The following is a 23,926-nucleotide window of genomic DNA, read 5'->3' as shown; positions in this document are numbered from 1 at the left end:
AGCTACAGAGCATTCCCCAATAGATGGTTGTTCAATCTCTGCTTGGAGGAAGAGCCCCTGACAGCATGATCACAGCAGCATAACTTTCAGTGCCAAACTGCTTCAAGATAAGGGCTCAGAACAGGCATTGCCTATCACACACCAAGGTACATGATTGATGCGTGACAGGAAATGGAAACAATGGTTCCTTGTCTTAACTTACGGCAATCCACTTCTCAAAGTTATACCACTGGCATTACGTCAACAGGTGTAAATAGCAGATTTCCAGCCTTTGGCTATGGGACCCACTACGTAGGAAAGGGTGGAAGGAACAGCCATCTTCCCAGCACAATTAGAACTCAGTTCCACATGCACAGGTGCAGCTTGAATTGGAAGGGAGGGGCAGTTCCCATTTAGGTGCTCAGTAAGGAATGCCTACTGGAACTGGAGGCAGCCACATAAGAAGAGGATGGTGGAGGCGAAGCAGGACTGCAGGGTGCTGCATCTCTCCCTAAGGAGCCTGGAATTAAGGGAAACAGAGACGGAGCTACAGATTATGTATTAAACATGCATTTTGGCTCTTAGATACTAGGCTCAGATGTATTTATAGTCTAAGGCCTTTTAATGAGTTAAGATTTTAAGCACTGATAGCGCCAGTTTTCCACTCTGCCATTTTATTGCCTCCCTTTTTAATTATTTGATTGGTTTTTAATCGTTGTAGATTTTACTGTAGTGGGTTTTGATTTTAAGCCAGTATACAAATGCCTTAAATTGAATATATGATTTATTACACCAACACCATAGTTTTTCTGAGGGACGAGCAGAGCAGCTGCAATTCAGAATACTGTGTAGAGGGTTCAGAAATTACTCCTACAAAACTGAGGGAGGACTGCCTATGTTTTCCAGATATGTATGAGCATCCACGGGAAATTATATATGCAATTGTATCCATTGCATATGTAATATTTTAATTTCATTAAAATAAAAGTACTAACTCATAAATTCCCACTACTGTGCACTCAGAATGAATTATTACTTGAAAAAACTAATTTATCAAATAGCACTTATTCCTTAAATTAAAGGAATTTTTTAAGTGTTAGATTCAGGGTGCCTTGGTATGTCTTCCCAATAAGACTGGCAGACTTCACACAGTAAACAATTTAGAAGTACTGGAAGCTGGTTGCCATTTTCTGTAGGCATTACAGGTTGTCCTTCTAGCAGTCTGATCATTATCCTAAAACTGTTTTCTCTTGACATCCGGGTGTCATAACTATGTCACATACTGCAAGGTTTCTACAGTTTGCCAAGATGTCAGTCTCTATCCCCTTTGCCTTCTCTTTTGCTGAGGCTGTACAAACGTCCTGCTGGGATACTTTCCCTCACCTTCTCCTCCTGAGAGAATCGAGAGGATTTTCCCCCAAAAGAAGTCTGTATTTTTCTTCTCCACATTTCTGTGCTAGCCACAGAGTGTAAAAACGGACAGTTGAGAGGAGGGAGGGCAATACGGGGAGAAGAAGAAAGGAAGGAAAGGATGTTCTTTTTTAGAATAAGAAGGAACAGTGTCCTGCTACCGGAGTATGAAGAAGAAGAAGAGGGTTCAGATCCATGGGGTCAACATAATGGGTCAGGAGAGGGGAGGGGGAGAAGACATTCCAGATCTAAACACACAGTGTCAGCAGCAAGGAACAGAAGGAAAAAGGAACAGATGTACTTTTTGGAAGAAGAACACTGTGTATAGCTCCCACCATGTTGCCCACTCCAAACTATCTCAAGGTTGGACCCAAAAGAGGATAAGGGCCCTACTGGAGTCCTACTTCAGTCCAAATCCAAACATCTTGACATATATGAAGTATCCATTAATGCCAAGGATTGTGGGGACATGTAAAAAAAAACCATGCACTTTTAGTGGATTTAGCTGTGGGCTCATAGCAGTGTATACTTGAACAATCTGTTGTATTTCCATTTTGTGATTTCTGTTTATACTGTTGTCTTTCTTGGAAGATCAGGAGCATGTCATGATCTGATCAAGGGAGCTGTCCAGCCTGAAACCTTTGGTTTGCCTATGTGTAAGCTATACAGTAGTTCCTTCAGACTCTAATGGGAGTGAACACTTAAGAGGTTCCGTTTTTGCTACCGAGCGTATGTTATGGTGCCTCCCACCCAGTTCAATGCACTGAATACAGATAAACCACATCACCCGCTGCTCCGCAGTGACTGTGGATATTCACAGACAGACTCAGGAATGCAGCTTGAAAAACATTATTTTTAGACTACCACCCAAGCCCAGAGGATTCTGAGAGCTGCTGTCTAAAACTGTAATTTTTCCCAAATGACTCTGTTGCTTTCCATTGGGGTGATAGTGATGGGGGGCCTCACTCATTGTAGGTTATCACATCACCTAAAATACCAGGTTTTCTTGAGATAATCAGTATTTTAAAACCATTTAATAAGTACCTTTCTAATTTCATTTCATTTCATTACCTAGTCATTATATTCTGTTCTCAAAAGGAGCATCAAGATGCTTGCAGAGAATTTTAGACAGTTCGGTCATTTCTGCAATAGCATAAACCTGCAGCTGAAGTGTGCATCCAATTAGTCCCGTACAAGGCACCGTCTTAGCTGTCTTCATCTGTTTTCACCATCTCATTAAGGACTGTGAGGCATCCCAAACCTGCATTCATATCTGCTTCTCCCTGGGATGAATTTTCATGGCAATTTCTTTTGTAAAAGGAGCTTAGACCCATCCTTCCGCATAGGGCAGAGGCACAGGGATGTGTTTCCCTTCTTGCTGTGGGCAAACAATGTAGCCCAGCTAGCGGTAATGGCTCCCAGGGTTTTTCTTCTGGGCTGAGTGATGCTCCAGAACTGAGAACCTTACCAGTTGCTCCCTTCTTTTTTCAGTAGCATCTTATTTGGCTTTCAGCTGTAAGGAAGAGGGCTGGCCAGCCTGCACCATACTGTGTGGTTTTCTACTGCGCAAGTCTTCCTTCGCCACCAGAGGGTCATGCTGTTCTACTCTAGCTAATCGTTTGCATTCATAAGCCCTAGACTGGGAAGATAGGGGCAGGGACCACTACACTGGATTCCCCTTCGAAATCTTAATTGGTTCTGGAAAGGAGGCTGGTCGAGAGGCTGGTTTCTCCTTCCTTTTCCAAGCATTTGCTTTCTTTCTCCCTTTCCCTCACTCTGTTTAGAGCACTGGCAGAGGTTTTAGGAATCTCCCTGTAATGCTCTTCACAGTACTATATCAATTGTTCTCATCCCTCCTGGGGTGCAGGGTGTTCCCTTATTCACAAGAAGAGTGGATTATTTATCCATCCAACTCTTAAGTATATTTATATGACACCTTCCAGGACAAAGCAGTTTTGAAAAGATAATTAGCTTCTCATACATAGCAAAAAACATTCTGCTTCCAAATTATTTACTGAGCAATTTCCAGGCCTCCAAGGACCTTCCTTCGCACCTAGATTGGTGGTCCCATGTATCCTCTAAAGCAGTGGTCCCCAAACTTGGGCCTCCAGATGTTATTAAGCTACAACTCCCAGGAGCCTTCACTACCACCTCTGTTGGCCAGGATTTCTGGGAACTGAAGTCCACAAACATCTGGAGGCCCAAGGTTGAGGACCACTGCTCTAAATTGGTTCTTAGCCTGCATGCCTTGCTCAGTCTCTTTCTCGAAGGGCCCAGTTTCTCCAGCAGTTTTTGCAATAGAAAGACGTATACGTAGATGTGTGAACACCATTCTCCCTCAGATATTATGGTGTAGATGGGGAGAAGTGAGGAAGACTGCAGCCCTTCTAATGGTTGGTGGGCTGCCACCCACCAGCTTGTATGGGCCATTTTTAGGAATGGTAGGAGTTTCAGTCCAACACTGTCTGGAAGGCTGCAGTTTGGCCACCCCTGATTTGAAGAGTCTGTTGTCCAAAGACCTTGTCATGGGCAGGAACTCAGCAGGCAATTGAGCTGGATCTAAGAACAGGGCTGCCTCTTCCTCTGGTGGTCTCCACCAATACAGTTGCCAGTGGAAAGGAGGGGCTTCTTGACTGAAGGTTGGAGAGAAGAGGGAGCGGTCAGCAGCCCATCACGTTGCTCATTAAGCAATCTTGCCCATCCTCTCGAGGGTCTTCCCCACAAAATATGCTCTCTGGCAAATTGTCTAATGCTTACGTGAAACAGTTATTCAACAGACCAAGCTGTCTTTAGGTCCCTATTTTTCTCAGTTGCTGTATCAATTCACCAGTCCATGAAAGGTCACTGTCAGCCGCAGTCCGATTGCAAGTAGGGTTTCTGCTTGCAATGCATGCTTGTGCACCAGACGGAAGAGGCGTTTGGGGCTTTTCTCTCCTCCATGCCTGTCTTCCCCTCGTAGCTACATTGCAGAGCACAAGGCAGGGCAGAGTCAGCTCTAGATGGCAGGATCTGCTCTCCTGAGAGTGAAGCATTTGAGCACTTCCAGAAGAGCAAGCAATGGAAAAAAATTTCCTCCTAGGGGAGATGCAGCATCTGTGAACGTATCTCTCTCGCCCACAGTATGAGAAGGAAATGAAATCATGTTATCTCAGTGAGCTGTAAAGCTGAAAATTTGACACCAACAGGCAGAAAGCATCACGTAGTAGGGAGCATTCCAATATACTACATAAAGCCGGGCTATGGCAATCGCAGCGCCTCTAAGGCTGGCTTGTGTGGGGCCACAAAGGGGGCAGGGATATACTGTGTAGGAAAAGGGATTTGACATCATTTTAAATTGGGCATTTGTTTTGAAATCTGCTCTTTCTTGGTGTTTTAGTTGTATTCTTTTATTTCATGTTACATAGAATCACAGAATAACAGAGATGGAAGGGGGTCTATAAGCTCACTGAGTTCAACCCCGTGCTCAATGCAGAATCCAAGTCAAAGCAGACCTGACAGATGGTTGTCTAATTTTCTCTTGAATGCCTCCAGCATTGGAGCACTCACCAACTCCTGAGATAATTGGTTCCATTGTCGTACTGCCCTAATAGTTAAGAATTTTTTCCTGATATTCGGCCTAAATCTGCCTTACTATAGCTTGAGCCCATTATTGCATGTCCTGTACTCTGGGATGATTGAGAACAGATCCTGTCCCTCTTCTGTGACTACCTTTCAAGCATTTGAAAAGTGCTATCATATCTCCCTTCAGTTTTCTTCTCTCAAGTCTAAACATGCCCAATTCTTTCAGCCTTTCCTCATAAGGCTTGGTTTCCAACCCTCTGATCATCTTTGTCATCCCTCCTCTGGACTTGTTCTAATTTGTTAGCATCCTTCTTGAAGTGTGGTGTGCAGAACTGGACACAACACTCAAGATGAGGCCTAACCAGTGCCGAATAGAGAGGGGTTAGTAAGACATGGAATTTGGAGACTATACTTCTGTTAATGTACTCTAAAATCACATTTGCCTTTTTTGCAGTCACATCACACCCTTGGCTCATATTCTGCTCACTGTGAGCCGCCTTGAGTCTCATCTTTAAGAGAAAGGCAGGATATAAGCTAAATATAGAATATGTTGGCTACATGTCATAGGAATGTAGGAAGCTGCCTTACATCCAGCCTAGTACTGTCAGATTTGACTGGCCATACTTAAGTACCAAAACTGGATGAGATCAGATATGTTGCAGGTGGTACAATGGTAGAATAGCTATCTGAAGGGATAACTATGGTCCCTGCCTTTAAATGCAAAGGGTGATCTAAAAGAGCTGAGCTGCTCCCCTGTTCATGAAAACACCCTGCTTGTGCAGTATTTAGTATCCCTTGGCACACAAAATATTTTGAGTAATTCTGAGAAGTATGTGGTTACAGCTATGAACATTTTAAAGCAAGAGGTGTTTCCTGTCAGCAACCAAGGGCAGCATTAACTTTTGGTTCTTAACTTCTGGGACTACATACCAGAGAGAGATTCTGGCACTGCAAAACATGTCTGAGGCCCAAGCAAAAAACCCAAAACAAAACCCGAAAACTCCAGCAGAATCAAAGGTAGAGCAAACAGGGGCACTCAACGCTCACACGTATGTGCATTCAGATACATAGAGTGCACATAACATACCCATTGATTCACATATAACAGTTCTTACATGTGGTACACACCATTCAGTCACACACACACACGCACGCACGCACGCGCGCGCGCACACACACACACACACACACACACACACACACACACACACACACAGTGTGAGAACCAGCATGATGCAACGATTGAAGTGCTGAATCGGGATGCAGGAAATTCAGGTTCTGGTCTACACTGTGTGACAAGATTCACTAGGTGATGTTAGGTCACTCACAACCTACCTCACAGGGTTGTTGTGAAGATAAAAGATATCAACAACAACCGAAAACCATCCCAGCTCCTATATACCTTTCGTTGAATAAATATACAGTAAATTAAACAAATATTTTTTTAAAAAAAAATCAAACAGAGAATGCACACACACAGCCCTCTCTCCCAAAAAACAAGAAAAGCAAACAGGCCAATAGAGGGGAAAATACAGTCAGAGTCCCAGCCTCAAAATTGTTATAGTATGTGATTTCTGCCCCCCCCCCCGAATACATCTTGGTGCCTTCTCTTCTCTTCTCCTCTGAGTCTAGAGACAGGTGGCAGCAAAAAATAATCCAAAGAAATGAGGGACAATCATTCAAAAATGAATAAAATTCCAAAAAAAAGTAGAGAATTCAAGGTGGAGACACAGGGGCAGGCAGCACAATCCAAGGTAGAGGTACCACAACTTCAACACCTGCAAGGAATGGCTGCAGCGAAGACAACCTTGTGGGGTTCTAACTAATTCAGGCCCTACTAAATATTCAAAATATTTAGTATAATATCTCTTCTCCTGGATGGATGTTCAGATAGGCTACTGAGACGAGCCCTCACAACACTATTGGATGAAAAAAGTTCTGTGTAGTTTGACAGGCAGAGGTTCTGGTCTATACTGACATTTTTTTAAAAAAAAATTACATAAAAGAGGGAAACATGAAAAAACTACGAGACATCCATGTACCCGTCTTTCATTAATAAAAATTATTCACATTTTAGAGGCTCTCTTTGAGCAATCAGTAAAAGAATACCGTATGAAAACAAACACAAAGAGTCCCTCTTTCATGTTTTTTTATCATTCATTAGAACACGAAAGGCCTGTCTCTACTAACCAAGCTTGATTCTGCTTAGCTTTCAAAGTCAGATGAGACCAGATAAATACAGGGCCATATGGTGGTGGGATGGTTTATTGGATGTCTCTATGTACTTATTAAGTCACAGTGTTCATGTTACAACCATAGGCCTTTTCCTTAGAGGCAGGCCATTGTACCAAGGAATATTGATGCAGATATGGACTTATAACAATTCCTCACTTCCTAAATAAGACAAGAACAGGTATACCCTAGATGGCATGATGGACTTTTCTATCATAATTGCTCGGGTTGGGTAGGGGTCTGGGGGCACAGAGAGATTTCTCATCACTGTTTTAAAGCAGCCTACTTCCATTTGATACAGTATATGGTTCAGTGCACAGTTTCAGCATGCAGGTTTACCCACAGTGAAGCGCATGAGTGAACCTCAGACCTAGGCAGTTTTCCCTACCATGTGTAGAAATGACTGAGTGAATCAGGCACTTCCCCCCCCACCATATAAACTCATTCATGTGGGCCCATTTCCACACAATCCAGCCATTAAACTCATATAAAGGCAGCTTTTAGAATCTGTGTGGGAAGTTTTCACCAGGTCTTTGCAGCATTTAGTTTGATTGTACGTTGAGACAAATAAGGCTTTCTGTTTTAGAACTGTAGTTGCATCCTGCACTCTAAACTACTCATCCTTTTATCTCTGGTAATTGTGTATTCTCTCTTGTGTGGGTTTTTTCTCTCTTTGTCCCATACACACACACACACACACACACACACACACACACACGCACACGCACACGCACACACACACACACAAGCACACACACAAGCACATGGACACATGCACAGGCAGTACTGCTGGTTCATTTAGGCAATTGTACAAATCAAAGGGAGGGTGGGGAGAAGTACAAAAACAACCACATAGCAAAATCACCCAGTGATTGAAATTCTGCTGGCTTGTTTTTTATTTTTAAAGTAACTCCTCATAATGACTGTTCCAGGCTGAAGATTGACGCCACATAAATTTCTCCTTTTAAACGGAGATGAAGTAGCAAGAAAGATTGCTCTGAATTATTTCATAGAATTTCAGACCTAAGGTTCAGTAATCTCTAGAAGGTGGCAAACTTTTTGTAAGGAAAGGGGGGGGGACATTTTGCACACTCTTTGTGTCTGTGTGTGAAACATCCCTACTGAAAAATACCAGGGTTGTTCATGCTTAGCTTGAAGTCATGTACTTGGTAGTTTTCAACTGGATTCCATCCATGCCAAACCCAACGCAAACTACAGGGGAAATGGCCAATGGAGCCGCCATCCCTTAGTTTCTTTATTTTAAAAAAAATCTGAAATGATCCATCCATAGTGCTGCCAGGTCAGGATTTTAGAGCAGAAGTCCTAGCTCTTACTCTCTCAGCAGAAGGAACAAGGTGGTCTCCAGACATAGCAGGGCTTTCTTACCACAGAAAAGTGATAACCCATGACTATCTCAAGAGCCCCCTTTGATCAAACCATTAGATCCCAAATTATTTAACTGCACTACTGTCTCTCCCCAATTTTTGACAACCAGAAAGGCAGTTCCTTGTAAGATAATGCCTTGTAGCTGCTGTAATCTGTGAGAGCCCAAAACCCAGGTCTTCTACCTTATGGTTTGTTCAGTTTCTTCTCAAATGGCCTTTTCTTTTCACTCCTGCCCTCACCTGAGCTGGGCGAGGAACTACCAGCGATGCCATCACAGTTTCAGTGAATTTTACATGAGCTGCTAGAGGAATGTTTAATTCATCTTTAGAAATCCTGCTGTTAAACTCCCTTGATTCACTCAGAGAGATAATAATGCTCTCCTTTATAAAGGGAAGCCAGAATCTGGTTGTCTCTTTATCATTCTTTTAATTGTGACTTTTGTTCTTAAACAAAAGAGGAAAGATGAAAGGAAGCTGAGAAAAATATATATTTACATAAAAGTAATTCCGATAGATGAGTGAAATCAAACAAACCAATTTACAAGGCAGGAAAGGTTACTTCTGATTAAATGCCCTATAATCTTGAAAATCTCTTTGGAACTCAGCTTGCTTTGCTCAGCAGTTAGTATAACAGAAACAGCTTCATAGTTTAGATCCCCACATTCTTCAGAGTTATTAGAATAGCTGTGCTGTGCACTTGGAAAGGACTAACTTTTGTTTAAGGCAGTAACAAGATGCCTGGAAGAAAATCATCATCATCACTATGTATTCTAATTATGCAGAACCATCATATTCTTTAACTTGGTCATTGACAATAATTAGCATCAGGTCAATTAAATTAACAGATAGCCCATTTGATCAAGTGGATCAAGTGAAAGAGTAAGTCTCAGGAGACCTGGGTTCAAATCCGTGGTTGCCCATGGAAGCTTACTAGGGACAGAGGTTCAGGGAGATGAAATGGTAAAGCCACTCCTTACATATGTCACTTACCTAAAAAGCCCTGTTAGGGTTTGTATAGGTCAGTTCTGACTTAATGGCACATCACATACACACACTTTTTAATTAACCTTTCTATATAAATACACGAAGCAACCAACATGAATTTGACACAACTCTGGGAGGCAGTGGAGGATAGAAGGGCCTGCCATGCTCTGGTCCATGGGGTCACGAAGAGTTGGACACGACTGCATGATGACGATATAAATACTGTACAGACAGAGAGAGAGATTGCTGCCAAGCACAAAGCAATAGTTTTGTCCATACAGAGAGAAGGATGAACAAAGTGCAGCCTTCTCCATTCCTCACTGTGGGTAAGCTTGTTAGGGCTATTGAGAGTTGGCAGAGTGCCTTGTGCCCATCCATAGACTAGTGAGTAACAAACTTACAAAAGAGAGGGACTTTCTATTTAAGCCTGTTCCTGAAAGAGACAGCTTCTGCATCCTACTGTTAGTGCGGTGCACAAAGCGTTCCCTGGGAGACACATTCGAGGATCAAATGTGTTCCACCAAAATCTAGTCATACCTAAGGAAAGGGAGAAGGCAGGAAACCTAATTTTCACTTATAATTTTCACTAAATATATTATCGGTTTGGTACCAAAAAAAATCACAAATATAGAAATGTCAACATGTCAGAATTTGGTTGGACTGGAAAGTAAAATTGTATCATCCATGACTAAGGGCATGATTACACTATGAATCAAGAGGTGGATCAGGGTTTTGAAGTCAGTTTAAAGTCATGTGGTTTATGGGTTGGTGTGTGCGTTCTCTTGGGAAAGCATTTAATCTGTTTTTAAACTGTGTTATGTATCAGTTGAGGGGTTACAGAGGCTTTTAAAAATGTTGCATCTGAGGCTTTGTCCTGTGCCCACCCATCCTCATGCTGACTTTTTCTCACAGCCACTAGCCACTGCTGCTGTGGTGTTATTTTAAATATTTTTATATTTATATTTCTTGCAGTCTGGCACAGTACTGGTTCATTACGGCAGATTGTAACAATTAAAACAAGTCTGCAAGCTTTCGCTGCAGCCCAACACATGTGCATGGAGTCAGTCAGTGAGACAATCAGACAGATAGACACAGAGAGAGGGGGGGTGGAGAAAGAGAGGGGCAATGGAACCAGAAGCTGGGACTGGCAGGAAGGCACACCAGTATGTGGCAAAGAGAAGCTGACCAGAAAAACTGGCAACGTTGGCAGCTTCTGGGTTTGCAAAGGAGGGAGCACTTTCCCCCACCCAATCTTTCTTTTCTCTGCTGGCTTTCTTTTCAGATTGGACCGCAAGGTTTCCGTAGCCCAAGACAAACCCCACAGACACAAGATACACCAACAGCGGCATTCACATATGCCAGAACAATTCAAAAACAAATCAATTACACAAGCAGTTTAACAATCCTCTCACAACCAAGTAAAATACCTTGTTTTCTAACCAAAAAACATGCTTCCTGAACAAACAAACAAAAAACCATGCTTCTCTGTGCGTCATGTAGTCCAAATTTTAACTCAATTTAAAATGGTGCTAAACCTAATTCAAGAACAATTTTCACACATGTAAATGAGCCCTAACAGATGCAATTTTAAAAGTTGCCAAAAAAAAGGAGAAAAAGCAGAATGTTCACCATTCATTCCTGCGGGGGAGACAACATGAGAACCAGTCACTGACCATAATAACAGATTATTTCTTCAGAAGAGCCAGACCTTCTGTTGAGGCTGATAGCTTGCACACATATGAAGTTAAAAGGTCACTCAACCAGGTCCCCACTCAGCAGTTAATAATAATCACTTGGAAGTCTATTTCCTCGTATGGTTCAATTTGCTTTGAAAATATATGCACCCATCATGTGTGTATGTAAGTGGATGGAGGGAAAGTGTAGCACCACTCCTCTCTTGCTTGTCCTTGAGACATGTCTACATGCTTATCCTCATTTATCAAACAGCCACCCCAGCCAGAAGCCCAAGAGTTCTGACTTCAGTATATAACCATGAGCTGTACAGAGGAGGTCTGCTGGCATTCCGTGTGTCATTGACATGGACAGAGCACTCGTTAAGCAATGCAAAAATCAACATTCTTTTTTCAAAATGTTGGCCTTCTAGTTGAATTACTTAGATGTGCTATTCAGCCTTATGAGAGTGGAGAAAATACAGCAGAACAATACCAGTTCTTCCAAGGAAGGGGAGAAACTATATCACCCTGTTCAGACTGGAAGAGAGTTCTCAGTGCCTCCCAGCTTAGTGCCGGGTGACACCGCTGGGCACTCCTGTTTTACTCCAGGTGAAAGAGGTGCTCCAGAACTGCAGTCAAGGGAGAGTGCTAGGCTTCTGCTCAAGCCTTGTATGCTCACTTTTCTACTGTCAGCCACCGGACTTCCTCGTCTAGGATAAATATCAGTATCGGCGAAAGAATGCTGAACTTAAAGCAAGTTATTATGAGATGGGTCTGGATTTGGGGAGAGTTTAGGCCCAGCCTAAAATGGCTCATTGATCTATGAGGTGGGCAAATTAATTACCAAGACCTTCCGATTCCAATTTTCAGTGCCATCATGATTAATAGGTCAAATATCTGTTTTCTCCCTCTTGTACAGATTGTACCAACACTTTCTTTAATATTTGAGTTTACCTTCCCTCTCTAGCCAGCCCCAAACTGCTTCATTTTCAGATGGGTCATATTTGCAATTTCATACCATGGAATTATACTCATAATTCCTTCAGGTTTTATATTTATAGACCAAAAAACTCAATTTATATTACACAGAACAGTGGGATTTTCCATAGATGTATAGTTTAAAAGCAATATGCGCATCAGTGCATCTGGCTAAGGAAGCAACCATTTGACTAAAAACAATTAAGAACCTCATTAAATGATGCTACTTCACAAAGGTAGATATTCTACAGTGAGGGCGGTTAGTCAAACAAAATCTGCCTTTGGTGCAGTGATTCCCAACTGTGGGTCTTCAGATGTTCTTAGACTACAATTCCCAGAAATCCCGGCCAGCACAGCTAGCAGTGAAGACTTCTGAGAGTTTTTGTCCAACAACGTTGAGGGACCCAAGGTTGGGAACCATTGGGTTAAAGGCTTAAGTAGAGGGTTTGCATCAGAAACATCTTGCAGCCCCAATATATATGAAAGAACCAATGAGGGTACAGTGGGTACAGTCGTACTTGCGAGGTTCAGGTTGTGTCCTCACTGAGGCCCAAAGCTCACAAGGGTAACTTGGACCCAGGCACTCTCTCTCAGTCTGACCTACCCCACAGGGTTGTTAGGAGGAAAAAGTGGTGAGGAGGAGGGGGAGGAGAGCTGTGCAAAGTTGGTTGAGCTCATTGGCAGAAAGACAGGAGATAAAAGTAGCAAATAGATAATGAATAAATAATGCGGTACTGTTCTGGTCAGGGAGGATGTAGTAGAGCCTATGCAGTCGGATGATGTAGCTCTACCTACATTGTAGCAGTTAGCTCTGTATTTCTTTGGCAAAAAGTTTTTTTCAATTAAAAAGTGAAAGGAAAGCAGAGTTCCCTGGGGTGCCTCTTGTTGGAGTTGCCAGCAAGGAGGGTCACTAAGGATACATCCCATAGCCTAGTGAAATGAGATATTGGAATACTCAGAAGAATACCTAATATCAAAAGGAAATACAAAATTACCTGCAGGGGCAGTGCTGTGCTCAGCTGCTCCCCCTGGTTTGATTTGTTGCATGAGGTTGCACAGAGACACACACTTTTCACCCTAAAGATTCAATATGTTCGCCTTTGCTCTTTTATCAATGCATTTTAAAAAAGCATTGAAAGGAAAAATGGCAGACTGCTTCTTCCTTCTGCTGCAGTTTCTTCCAGTCACATCAGGCCACACTGGAGAAACCAGGAGAGGACCTGGCAAAGCACCACTGAGTAGGCGATGCAGGCACCTCAAATCAGCATCCTAATCAGGATACAGCAGTGTGGCAACAGAGCCACAAGGAGCATTTCCTCCTGTCATTACCTGGCTATGCAAGCTTTGATACACTTCTCTTGCCTACAAGAGCTGCTTATACCCTTTCTCTTTGCACATCTCCAACCTAGAACTTTGCTGCTTTGTTCTATTGCATCAAACTGATAAATATACAACATTGTGCTGTGGACAAATTAAACACAAGTTGAAAAAGGAGATGGGAGAGAGCGAAAGAAGCTGACAAAGTCATGGTCTGTGTTTTGGCAAGAATGTTTTGTCAGGAGCATGTTGTACCAAATACCCTTTGCTTGCATGGTTGCTTTTGGGCTTCAGTTCAGGGTGCTGAGTGACTGGGGTCTAGCACATCCCCAAGAAGGTATCTCTGCCCCATATTCCATCACAGCCTTTAGTACTGAGTAGGAATGCAAGTTTATCTATATATAGCTTGTGCACCCTTGGGACCTTAAAGACATTCAGAGAGATGGCCTTGATGGCTTTTCTTAAGCTTTGGCTCTCTTTTCTTCCCAGAAACCCATCAAAGCCCAGGTCTGTACCTGTTCTGGAAGTCTTTTAAGTCATTGGTGTTGTATAGTATATTATTAGGTAACCCAGACCTTTGCAATGCACTAGGCTATACATTCTAATAAATATATAGTCTGACGTGTAAGAGTGAATGATCTGGATCCATTTCCCTGAAAGGAAAATTAAAAATTGAACTGGACAACTACTGGTGAAGAAAAATGATGAGAGTCTCTTTATAGCAAAGTAGAGTTTAAACCAGGGGTGGGCAATTAATTTCTATGGGGGGGCACATGAAAAATCTGAACTGTGTTCAGGGGCCGAACCAACTTCACTTGAAAATAAAATGAAACAGTGATGTTATTATTGTTTTTATTTTAAACTTGTTAATCTTCACAAATACTAAAGAGGTTTTTTTTGCGGTATGTTAAAGATAAGCAACTGATCAACTTTAGACAAAAAGCTATAAATGGTTTTGATGTTCAAAACTGCCTGCGGGCCAGACAGGAGCAGCTCGCAGGCCGTATGTGGCCCTCGAGCTGCACTTTGCCCAGGTCTGGTTTAAACATAGCTTTAAAATGTCTTCTCTGTTCCAGACTGCATTGTATAATTTCAGGTCAGTCAACACTAACCCAGTCTTGGGCCAAACACTAGAATATGCTGTGGCAACTCAGCTCCAGGGGTTCCTGAACAAGATGGATTATCTGATTCTAGATCCATTTCAACCTGGCTTTGAGTCTGAATATCGAACAGAGAAATTGCCGGTCATCTTGTTGGATGGGTTCTGTTTGATCTCTCAATGGCTGTTGATGCCATAAGGAGTGGGACCCTTCCAGGCCACCATTCCAGGGCGGGACTTGGAAGTCAATCTGTTTCATGGTGGTTTCTGGCAATGTGAGTTCATACGGTGCTACCAAGGGACCCCCATTTTACATTGTTATTTGAAGAATAAGCCAAGTAGCATATGACTAATGTGTTTCTTAATATTTCATTATAAAGTCCCTTTAAAAATACACTTCAATACATGAAAGTCTCACCGAATGTCCCAGATTACTTCTCAATAATGTTTTTGGAGCGATGAGAAAGTATTACTTGTTTTTGGATTAATGATAAAGTATTACCAGTCTTTATTTTGCTTTAAAATATATTGCCATGATTAACATCATTCCTTGTTGCATGAGACTTCTGGGCTTGACTTGTTCCAAGCCAGCTTCCTGTGTCTTAACATTTACCTCAGGTTTGATCGTGCAGAGCCTCCCTCTGAGCTTTTATCATAGGTTAAAATTTCATCCAAGCAGGAAGAAAGGCAAACTGATGATAACCCAACGTGAAAATGATTCACCAAAGTGGGATTAAAGTTATGTAGGCCCTGGAGACACTTCTGGGGACCGGCTGCAATGCTATGGTCCAGAAAAACTTTATAAATTTGAACATAAAAGGGACTTGGAAATTTTTACACACCACCGTTTTGTGCATTGTGCGCAGCCACCTGTCTCAGCTATTGTCAGGAGGTGCTCCCTGAATGATGCAAAATGGCATGGAAGCAGCGCCAAGAACAGGCTAAGTGCAAGATTCAGAAAGAAGGCAAACATCAAATATTCTTCACTAGCAAAAAATCCTAATGTCAAAAGGAGCCACACTCTAAGAAATATGATGCAGCACCTAAGGGTCTCATTAAAACAAATGGCATATACCTATACCCTGGTCGTGGTGGCTATGATTCCTCACACTTGGAACACCACATTCTTGAGCACCCTTGCAAACTGTGTGCACACACAGCCTCTCTGTCACCTGTTTGAGGCCTTTTCGCACTACTGTTTATACACTCCCTCAGCAGGTCTCGGGAGTAAAACCCATATGTGGAAAGGGCCATTTTAAAAAATTGCTCTAACTAATTAGTCTCTTTACAGTGTCCTGTTCCCTATGGAGTGCCTGAAGTGCTGAGAACCTTCTAATCAACTTCTTCCAAATTCTGTTCTAAGTCTCATTAGAGCACGCCAGGATCTTTCATCCTTGTGTTTCTTGTTAATTTTCTAATGCTCTTAAACAAGAGCAAAGTGTGATGTCAAAAGATGGAATAATACGAAACCTGCAGGTGGCTTGGCCATGAAAGTGACGGAAAAGAACAGGAAACAAAGGTGTTAATTTAGTAGCTTTTCGTTGTCATGAAGAAGGAAAATGCCCAATAGCCACTTTTACCAAGGAGTTTGTCACTGTGTGGCTCAATCAGTGATCTGTTCTTCACACATATTTAAATTTGGCCCGAGGGTGTTCTGAAGGGGAAGAGAAGCTAAAAGAGGAATTTGACTCAGTGGGCAGGGTCTTCAAAAGCAGCTCAATAACTTGACAGTCTAAATTTCACTCGTTTTCAACAGATAAATGTTCTATCAACACAGACATTTGCTTCCTGGTAAGTCAGCTCTAGATGTGATGTGTCTGGAAGAAAACTCAACACATATGTCCTTGGCATCTCAGCATCGTGTAATGGTTTCCCTCACATTGGAGAAGAATGGGAGACAGTCTCACAAGGCACATAATCAGAAGAGTTACAGCAGTGGGGAATCCCAACATCACACAAGTGAATACTTCCAACAAGTTTGATTTTGATGAATGCTATGTACTCTAACTACTTCAACAATGGTTCTTTCTCCCTTTCTTCTTCTTCCTGCAGCCCTTGGCACACCCCAAAGATCTGCTTTATATGGCCTTACAATGGTCCATAAATGATTTTGGAAGCACACAGATGGAGGAAGATTTTTGTTGTTGTTGTTTCCCTGACACTTAACCAGATTGTAGCCAATCTTGAAAATTGTGGTCTCTATCTTTCATCCTTGGGGAGATTTTAAAATAGCTTCTTCGATTTCAAAGTAACAGTAAGACTGTTTATCATGTCCCACTTATATATCTATGTATGTCTTCTTCCATTCTTATTCCCTTCCTCTTCACTTCTAGTTGGGAGATTTTTTTTTTCAGAGAGGTGACATTCAGTGAAAGTGAGCCCTCATGGGGCTGTTTTAGGGTCCCACGTTTATTTGGCTTTCCTGAAGATTTCTGCAGTATCTGCAAATTTCAGTGTTATTCATTCATTCTCTCTCTCTCTCTCTCTCTCTCTCTCTCTCTCTCTCTCTCTCTCTGCCTGTCTGTCTCTGTCTGTCTACTGTATCTGTCTGTCTCTTATGCATACATAATACCATTATTCCTATAGAAGCATAGGAAGACTTAAATTAGAAATATAGGGGAGAATAATGATCACAAAGTACTGTACAGTGAAATAAAGATGTGAAAATCTTGCAATGTTGACTTAAGTTGTGTTTCTCTAAATCCCATCTCCAATTTGTTTCCCAATCCTTTTTCATATCAGGTTGTGAGACTTAGCTTTTCCTTGCAATGGAAATTCATACACTTTTTCATGTATTCTTCTTAATGTGTGCATTTACCGATGCATTTTTCCTAATGTCTGTACTTGTTTATGCATGTTGCCTACACATTTTTCCCATTGACTAAAGTCAGTTCGCATTTTAAAAGATGTGCTCAGTTTTGTCTGCACTTAATTTCTCCAAAATGACCCAGAGACCTATCAAATGTATTCTCACAAGTATTGGGAGAAGGAAAGATGCAAGCTTTTTGTGACTGTCAAATCCAGTGAATTGTTGTCTACATTAACATATAAAATATCAAAAGTACCATTATTATTATCGTCATCATCATCATCATCATCTCAGAACTGCACGGCTGGAAGAGACCCTCTGGATCATCGAATCTAGCCCCTGTCAAGGAGACACAGTGGGGAATCAAATTCCCAACTTCTGGCTCCACAACCAGATGCCTAAACCACTGAGCCATCTAGTAGTTCTTTTATTATTATAATTATTTAAAATAAATGCTGGGAATGATTAATAAGCTAAAGATCAGGATATACTGTCCAATCACTTTCTCTTCTTCCTTCAGCTCATTTCAGATCAAGGACAATACCCGTCAGCCTTTCTTTATACTAGAAAAAAAAATAGGAATGAGGTTTGCAGCTAAAAGCCTTAATGAAGGTTAATCCCTTTAAAGTACTATCCTATGACAAAGACAGGATAATGGATTGCTCTCCTGCAGGGTGGATTTGATTTAAATCATATCGATTTAAATCACAATTTAAATCAGCAGTCAGTAAGACTAGATTTAAATCATGTGTTTTTTGCATAAAAATTCATTCTTGCTGGCATAATCTTAATATTTACATCCACATTAAGGTTTCATTTTTAGAATAACAACTTTTCAGATTAATTTTACAGTTACATCAAAAATTACTGATTTGGTTATACTATTAGAAACATATCAAGAGAGATAATTACAAAATTATTGTGAGGTAAGCTATCTCCAGTTTAATACATTAATCATTCATATTTGGACTTCTCTGCTCTGCTTTGCTGGAAGGAGAAAAATAATCATTATCTTAGTAATAACCATTTAAAAGTTCTATTTAACAAAACCAGTAACATTATACCATATGTATTCTTTTATTTCTTTAAGCATCCATGTTTGTTAACTGATGTGGTTAAACAAAATATCTTTTAAAAAAAACTTATACTATTAGCTTGGTCCACAAATGAAAAACCTGAAATACCATCCTCTATAGCTCGCTCCTCTTCATCTTATCTTCATTGTTCATGATCTGGAAAAGAAAAAAACAAGCTTTCCTGCTTTATCAGGTCCCAAACGATTTCTCAGTTTAGAATGTATGAGTCCAAAGGAAGAGAATATTCTTTCTACACCAGCAAAAGAAGCTACTATTAAAAGTGAAATCATTACTTATAACAATCTAAAACGACTCTATACATGGAAATCACCAGATGGGCAATATCGAAATCAGATTGATTATATTCTCTGCAGCCAAAGATGGAGAAGCTCTATACAGTCAGCAAAAACAAGACCTGGAGCTGACTGCGGTTCTGATCATCAGCTTCTCATAGCAAAATTCAAGCTTAGACTGAAGAGATTAGGAAAAACCACTGGGCCACTCAGGTATAATCTAAACCAAATCCCTTATGAATACACAGTGGAAGTAAAGAACAGATTTAAGGAACTAGATTTGGTGGACAGAGTGCCTGAAGAACTTTGGATAGAGGCTCGTAACATTGTCCAGGAGGCAGCAACGAAAACCATCCCAAAGAAAAGGAAATGCAAGAAAGCAAAGTGGCTGTCCAACGAGGCCTTAGAAATAGCAGAGAGGAGAAGGGAAGCAAAATGCAAGGGAGATAGGGAAAGTTACAGAAACTTGAATGCAGACTTCCAAAGAATAGCAAGGAGAGACAAGAGGGCCTTCTTAAATGAACAATGCAAAGAAATAGAGGAAGATAACAGAAAAGGAAAGACCAGAGATCTGTTCAGGAAAATTGGACATATTAGAGGAACATTTTGCACAAAGATGAACATGATAAAAGACAAAAATGGGAGGGACCTAACAGAAGCAGAAGACGTCAAGAAGAGGTGGCAAGAATACACAGAGGAATTATATCAGAAAGATTTGGATATCCCGGACAACCCAGACAATGTAGTTGCTGACCTTGAGCCAGACATCCTGGAGAGCGAAGTCAAGTGGGCCTTAGAAAGCCTGGCTAACAACAAGGCCAGTGGAGGTGATGGCATTCCAGTTGAACTATTTAAAATCTTGAAAGATGATGCTGTTAAGGTGCTACATTCAATATGCCAGCAAGTTTGGAAAACTCAACAGTGGCCAGAGGATTGGAAAAGATCAGTCTACATCCCAATCCCAAAGAAAGGCAGTGCCAAAGAATGCTCCAACTACCGTACAATTGCACTCATTTCACACGCTAGCAAGGTTATGCTCAAAATCCTACAAGGTAGGCTTCAGCAGTATGTGGACTGAGAACTCCCAGAAGTACAAGCTGGATTCCGAAGAGGCAGAGGAACTCGAGACCAAATTGCTAACTTGCGCTGGATTATGGAGAAAGCCAGAGAGTTCCAGAAAAATATCTATTTCTGCTTCATTGACTATGCGAAAGCCTTTGACTGTGTGGACCACAGCAAACTATGGCAAGTTCTTAAAGAAATGGGAGTGCCTGACCACTTTATCTGTCTCCTGAGAAACCTATATGTGGGACAGGAAGCAACAGTTAGAACTGGTCATGGAACAACTGAGTGGTTCAAAATTGGGAAAGGAGTACGGCAAGGCTGTATATTGTCCCCCAGCTTATTTAACTTATATGCAGAATACATCATGCGGAAGGCTGGACTGGAAGAAACCCAAGCCGGAATTAAGATTGCCGGAAGAAATATCAACAACCTCCGATATGCAGATGATACCACTCTGATGGCAGAAAGTGAGGAGGAATTAAAGAACCTTGTAATGAGAGTGAAAGAGGAGAGTGCAAAAAACGGTCTGAAACTCAACATCAAAAAAACTAAGATCATGGCCACTGGTCCCATCACCTCCTGGGAAATAGAAGGGGAAGATATGGAGGCAGTGTCAAATTTTATCTTCCTGGGCTCCATGATCACTGCAGATGGAGACAGCAGCCCTGAAATTAAAAGGCGCCTTCTTCTTGGGAGGAAAGCGATGACAAATCTTGACAGCATCTTGAAAAGCAGAGACATCACCTTGCCAACAAAAGTCCGAATAGTCAAAGCTATGGTTTTTCCTGTCATGATGTATGGAAGTGAGAGCTGGACCATAAAGAAAGCAGACCGCCGAAGAATTGATGCCTTTGAATTGTGGTGCTGGAGGAGGCTCTTGAGAATCCCCTGGACTGCAAGGAGAACAAACCTATCAGTTCTAAAGGAAATCAACCCTGAATGCTCACTTGAAGGACAGATCCTGAAGCTGAGGCTCCAGTACTTTGGCCATCTCATGAGAAGAAAAGAGTCCTTGGAAAAAAACCTTGATGTTAGGAAGGTGTGATGGCAAGAGGAGAAGGGGACGACCGAGGATGAGATGGCTGGACAGTGTCTGCGAAGCAACCAACATGAACCTGACACAACTCCGGGAGGCAGTGGAAGACAGGAGGGCCTGGCGTGCTCTGGTCCATGGGGTCACGAAGAGTCGGACACGACTAAACGACTAAACACAAAACCAAGTGCTTAAATGACTTCCTCCAGTTCACTTGTGGAACCTTCTTTAAAACATGATCAGCAAACATATATTTCTTGAATGGTTCTTCTTTAGCTCTGAAGTTTATTATACTTGGGATTACGGATGGATGATTGCTGGATACCCGTGCCATAACTAATTCCTCTTCCTCAGCACTTAAGGTTTGATCCCGGTACTGGATATTGACAATATTTGTGAGAAAATGAGCTGGAGACATTGCTTGTCCCATTTGGTTTTTTAAATGCTTGTAATTTAATTCTGTTAGTATGTAATTCTGTTTTTAAGTGCTCACTCAGTTCCTTCCAAATTTCAACAGTATCAGCAATAAAATAGCTATCTCTGTGTATTTTATTTAAAGCTTTAGAAATGCGTTTTAGGATGCTCTGCATATGTTCAACATTTCTCCTAAGCCCAATATAGAGGATTTTGGCTGTGACAGTGCCATCTATATTCTCTCAGTTTTGTTCACAAACTGTTTTCAGAATAGGCCAGTTCTTGATATCCTGCTCAAAACAGTCCACTACAGAGTTCCATCTAACATCTTGTGTAATCGTTAGATTAGTTCCACCCATTCTTTTCAGAGCTGCTGCTCCAAAATGATTGTTATGGAAACATTTAATAATTTCAATAACATTAGTCTTTATTTCTGAATCACTGAAGTCTTTGGCTAGAAGGTGCAGCAAATGAGCACAGCAGCCATATGTTATTAGCTTTGTATTCCCTTTCTGCTCTTCTAAATTTCTTCTCATCTTGGATTTGTTTACATGTTAGTATAGCTTTTGCTGCCATTTCTTGTAAGTATTCTGCTGTGTATGCATTTCCTGATGTATCAGTTGATTCTGCAAGGAAGACACTCTTTTCTTCTATTGTTATACAAGCACATACAACAGGATCATTGTGGACATTGCTCCACTCATCAAGACTTAGATTAATAATTTTACCCTCCAGACCTGATGCACATTGCTCCATTTCTGTCATACATTTTATCCAGTCATTTCCCTGCAGCATCTGCTCTGCCGAGTGGACTGTATCCTGGTCTCAGTGACTGAACCCCATATTAATGAAGTGTGGGTTTTCAGTCAGACAGAAAGAAGAGTTTGCCACGTCAACAAATTGAGCAGTTTTTTTTCATCCATTAACTCTTTTTTCAATCTTCTGGGTTTTATCACAAACATTTCTATGGTGATGGTTGGCTGTTTTCTTTCTTTTAGGTGATATGCTGTGGTTGTGTGATGTTTATGATGTGACTGAAACACTATCCTGGACAGATGACTCTGAAACTGTAGAACAGGAGGATGGTGAACTAGTGGACAGAATCCTTTATTTTGATGATGGATTCCCCTTAACAAAAATGTCAATGCTTGCTGTTATTTTATTATTCATACCATTTCTGCTTATTTAATATTACTCATTGTATTCACTGCCACTCAGTACTGCCTGAAAAAGGAAATATTTGCTTGTTTCAGCTCTTTATTTCTTCATAACATCTGTATCAAAATGACAGTAACATAAAGTAATAATAATAAGAGACATAATTTTGCTCAAATAGGACAATTTCTCAAGCAGTCTTTAAGAAATATGATGAAATCAAAATGTTTACCAACCTGAAGATCCTGCCTGTTCGAACATGTTCCTTTGGTTGGCTTCATCACAGCACCAGGCCTTGCGTTTCTTTGTTGCAGTGTTTGCATTTATCACCCACACCTACCTTATCTGTAGGTAGAGGAACTTCATTAAAATATTGCCAAACTGGATCTGAAAGCAGGAAGTACCTTCCCCTGGGCTGTTTCAAAGTATATTGGGCTATTTCTGCACTTCAAAGTTTCGCTTTTGAGTATCTTCTGCCCAGATCCTTCTAGCAATAATCTTTGAAATGTTTATCTGACCAGTTTCCTTCAAATGTCCATTTCTTTACCAAAGATTCTAGCCATCTGTGTCAGAGCATAATCTCTAATCACAATTTGAATTACTAAATGTCCATGGTTCATGTTTCCCATATCTCTCAGTTTTGTGACAAACTGACATGCCCTCAGCCAAGATATCTTGTGAGCCAACTTAGCAAAATGCTGTGCTTCAACACGTTCTACTGTGTGGCCAGTCAACTCTGGATATTGCCATGCTTGTTATATATACTTGTGGCTCTGCTGCATTGCATGTTTTACTGATAAGGGTCTTCAGTGATTCAAGGGGCCTAATCTAGCTGTGACTTACTATGCTAAGCAATAGAATTTCAGCCATGGAATCAATGGAACTTACAGATTCTCCAGACCCCTCACTGATTCAGTGGGTCTATTCTGATTGTGAATCATCTGTGCTAAGCAACAGAGTTTCGTCCTTAGTATGCCAATGCATGGTTGTTAAATGTGACAAAATAGCAGCATCACGGGTATCACAACAAAACATTAAATGAAATGACAGCTTCAAAGGGACAAATTGTTTAGCCCTGAATTGTTATATAACAGATCTTCCAGAAAGGACACTGCATCTCAGGCACCAAAGCTTTGTAGAATGACGTTGAATGGTCGGAACCACTATATTTGACCTGGATTTCAGTTCTTTGCAAGTTTTGAACTAAAGACCACGGTGAAGCATCCATCTATTGGCTTGTGTTCTGGAGGCTTCCAAAAAGGAAGAAGGACATATTTTACCTGAAATTGGCAAAGTGTGTCCATGAATAGTAGAGGAAATATGTGCATCTGTGGGGTGTATCAAAGAGCTGAGGCTTCATTCATGTTCTTCTGTATAACTGCTGAAGGAGAGTAGTGTGTTCAGAAGAATGTGTCTTCTCTCATTGGAGACTGGAGACAAGGAAGCTTCCTCTACTGTCATCA

The 23,926-nt window shown here is 41.3% G+C and overlaps 1 protein-coding gene and 1 long non-coding RNA gene across 4 annotated transcripts in view; one reads left to right on the top strand and one right to left on the bottom strand.

Moving 5' to 3' along the window:
- Positions 1-23,926, top strand: part of SHISA6 (shisa family member 6) — a 373,444-nt gene that overhangs the window by 178,771 nt on the left and 170,747 nt on the right. The window lies entirely within an intron of this gene.
- On the bottom strand, positions 18,537-22,799 carry LOC144586893 (uncharacterized). Its single transcript, XR_013541973.1, has 2 exons — positions 22,700-22,799; positions 18,537-18,659 (listed from the first exon to the last, which is right to left on the bottom strand). It is a non-coding gene; the product is annotated as an uncharacterized LOC144586893 (long non-coding RNA).

Source organism: Pogona vitticeps, chromosome 2, assembly GCF_051106095.1.
Source record: "Pogona vitticeps strain Pit_001003342236 chromosome 2, PviZW2.1, whole genome shotgun sequence".
Classification (NCBI taxonomy): domain Eukaryota; kingdom Metazoa; phylum Chordata; class Lepidosauria; order Squamata; family Agamidae; genus Pogona; species Pogona vitticeps.
Note: the sequence above shows the minus strand (reverse complement) of the source record. Positions and strands in the feature narration are given on the sequence as shown.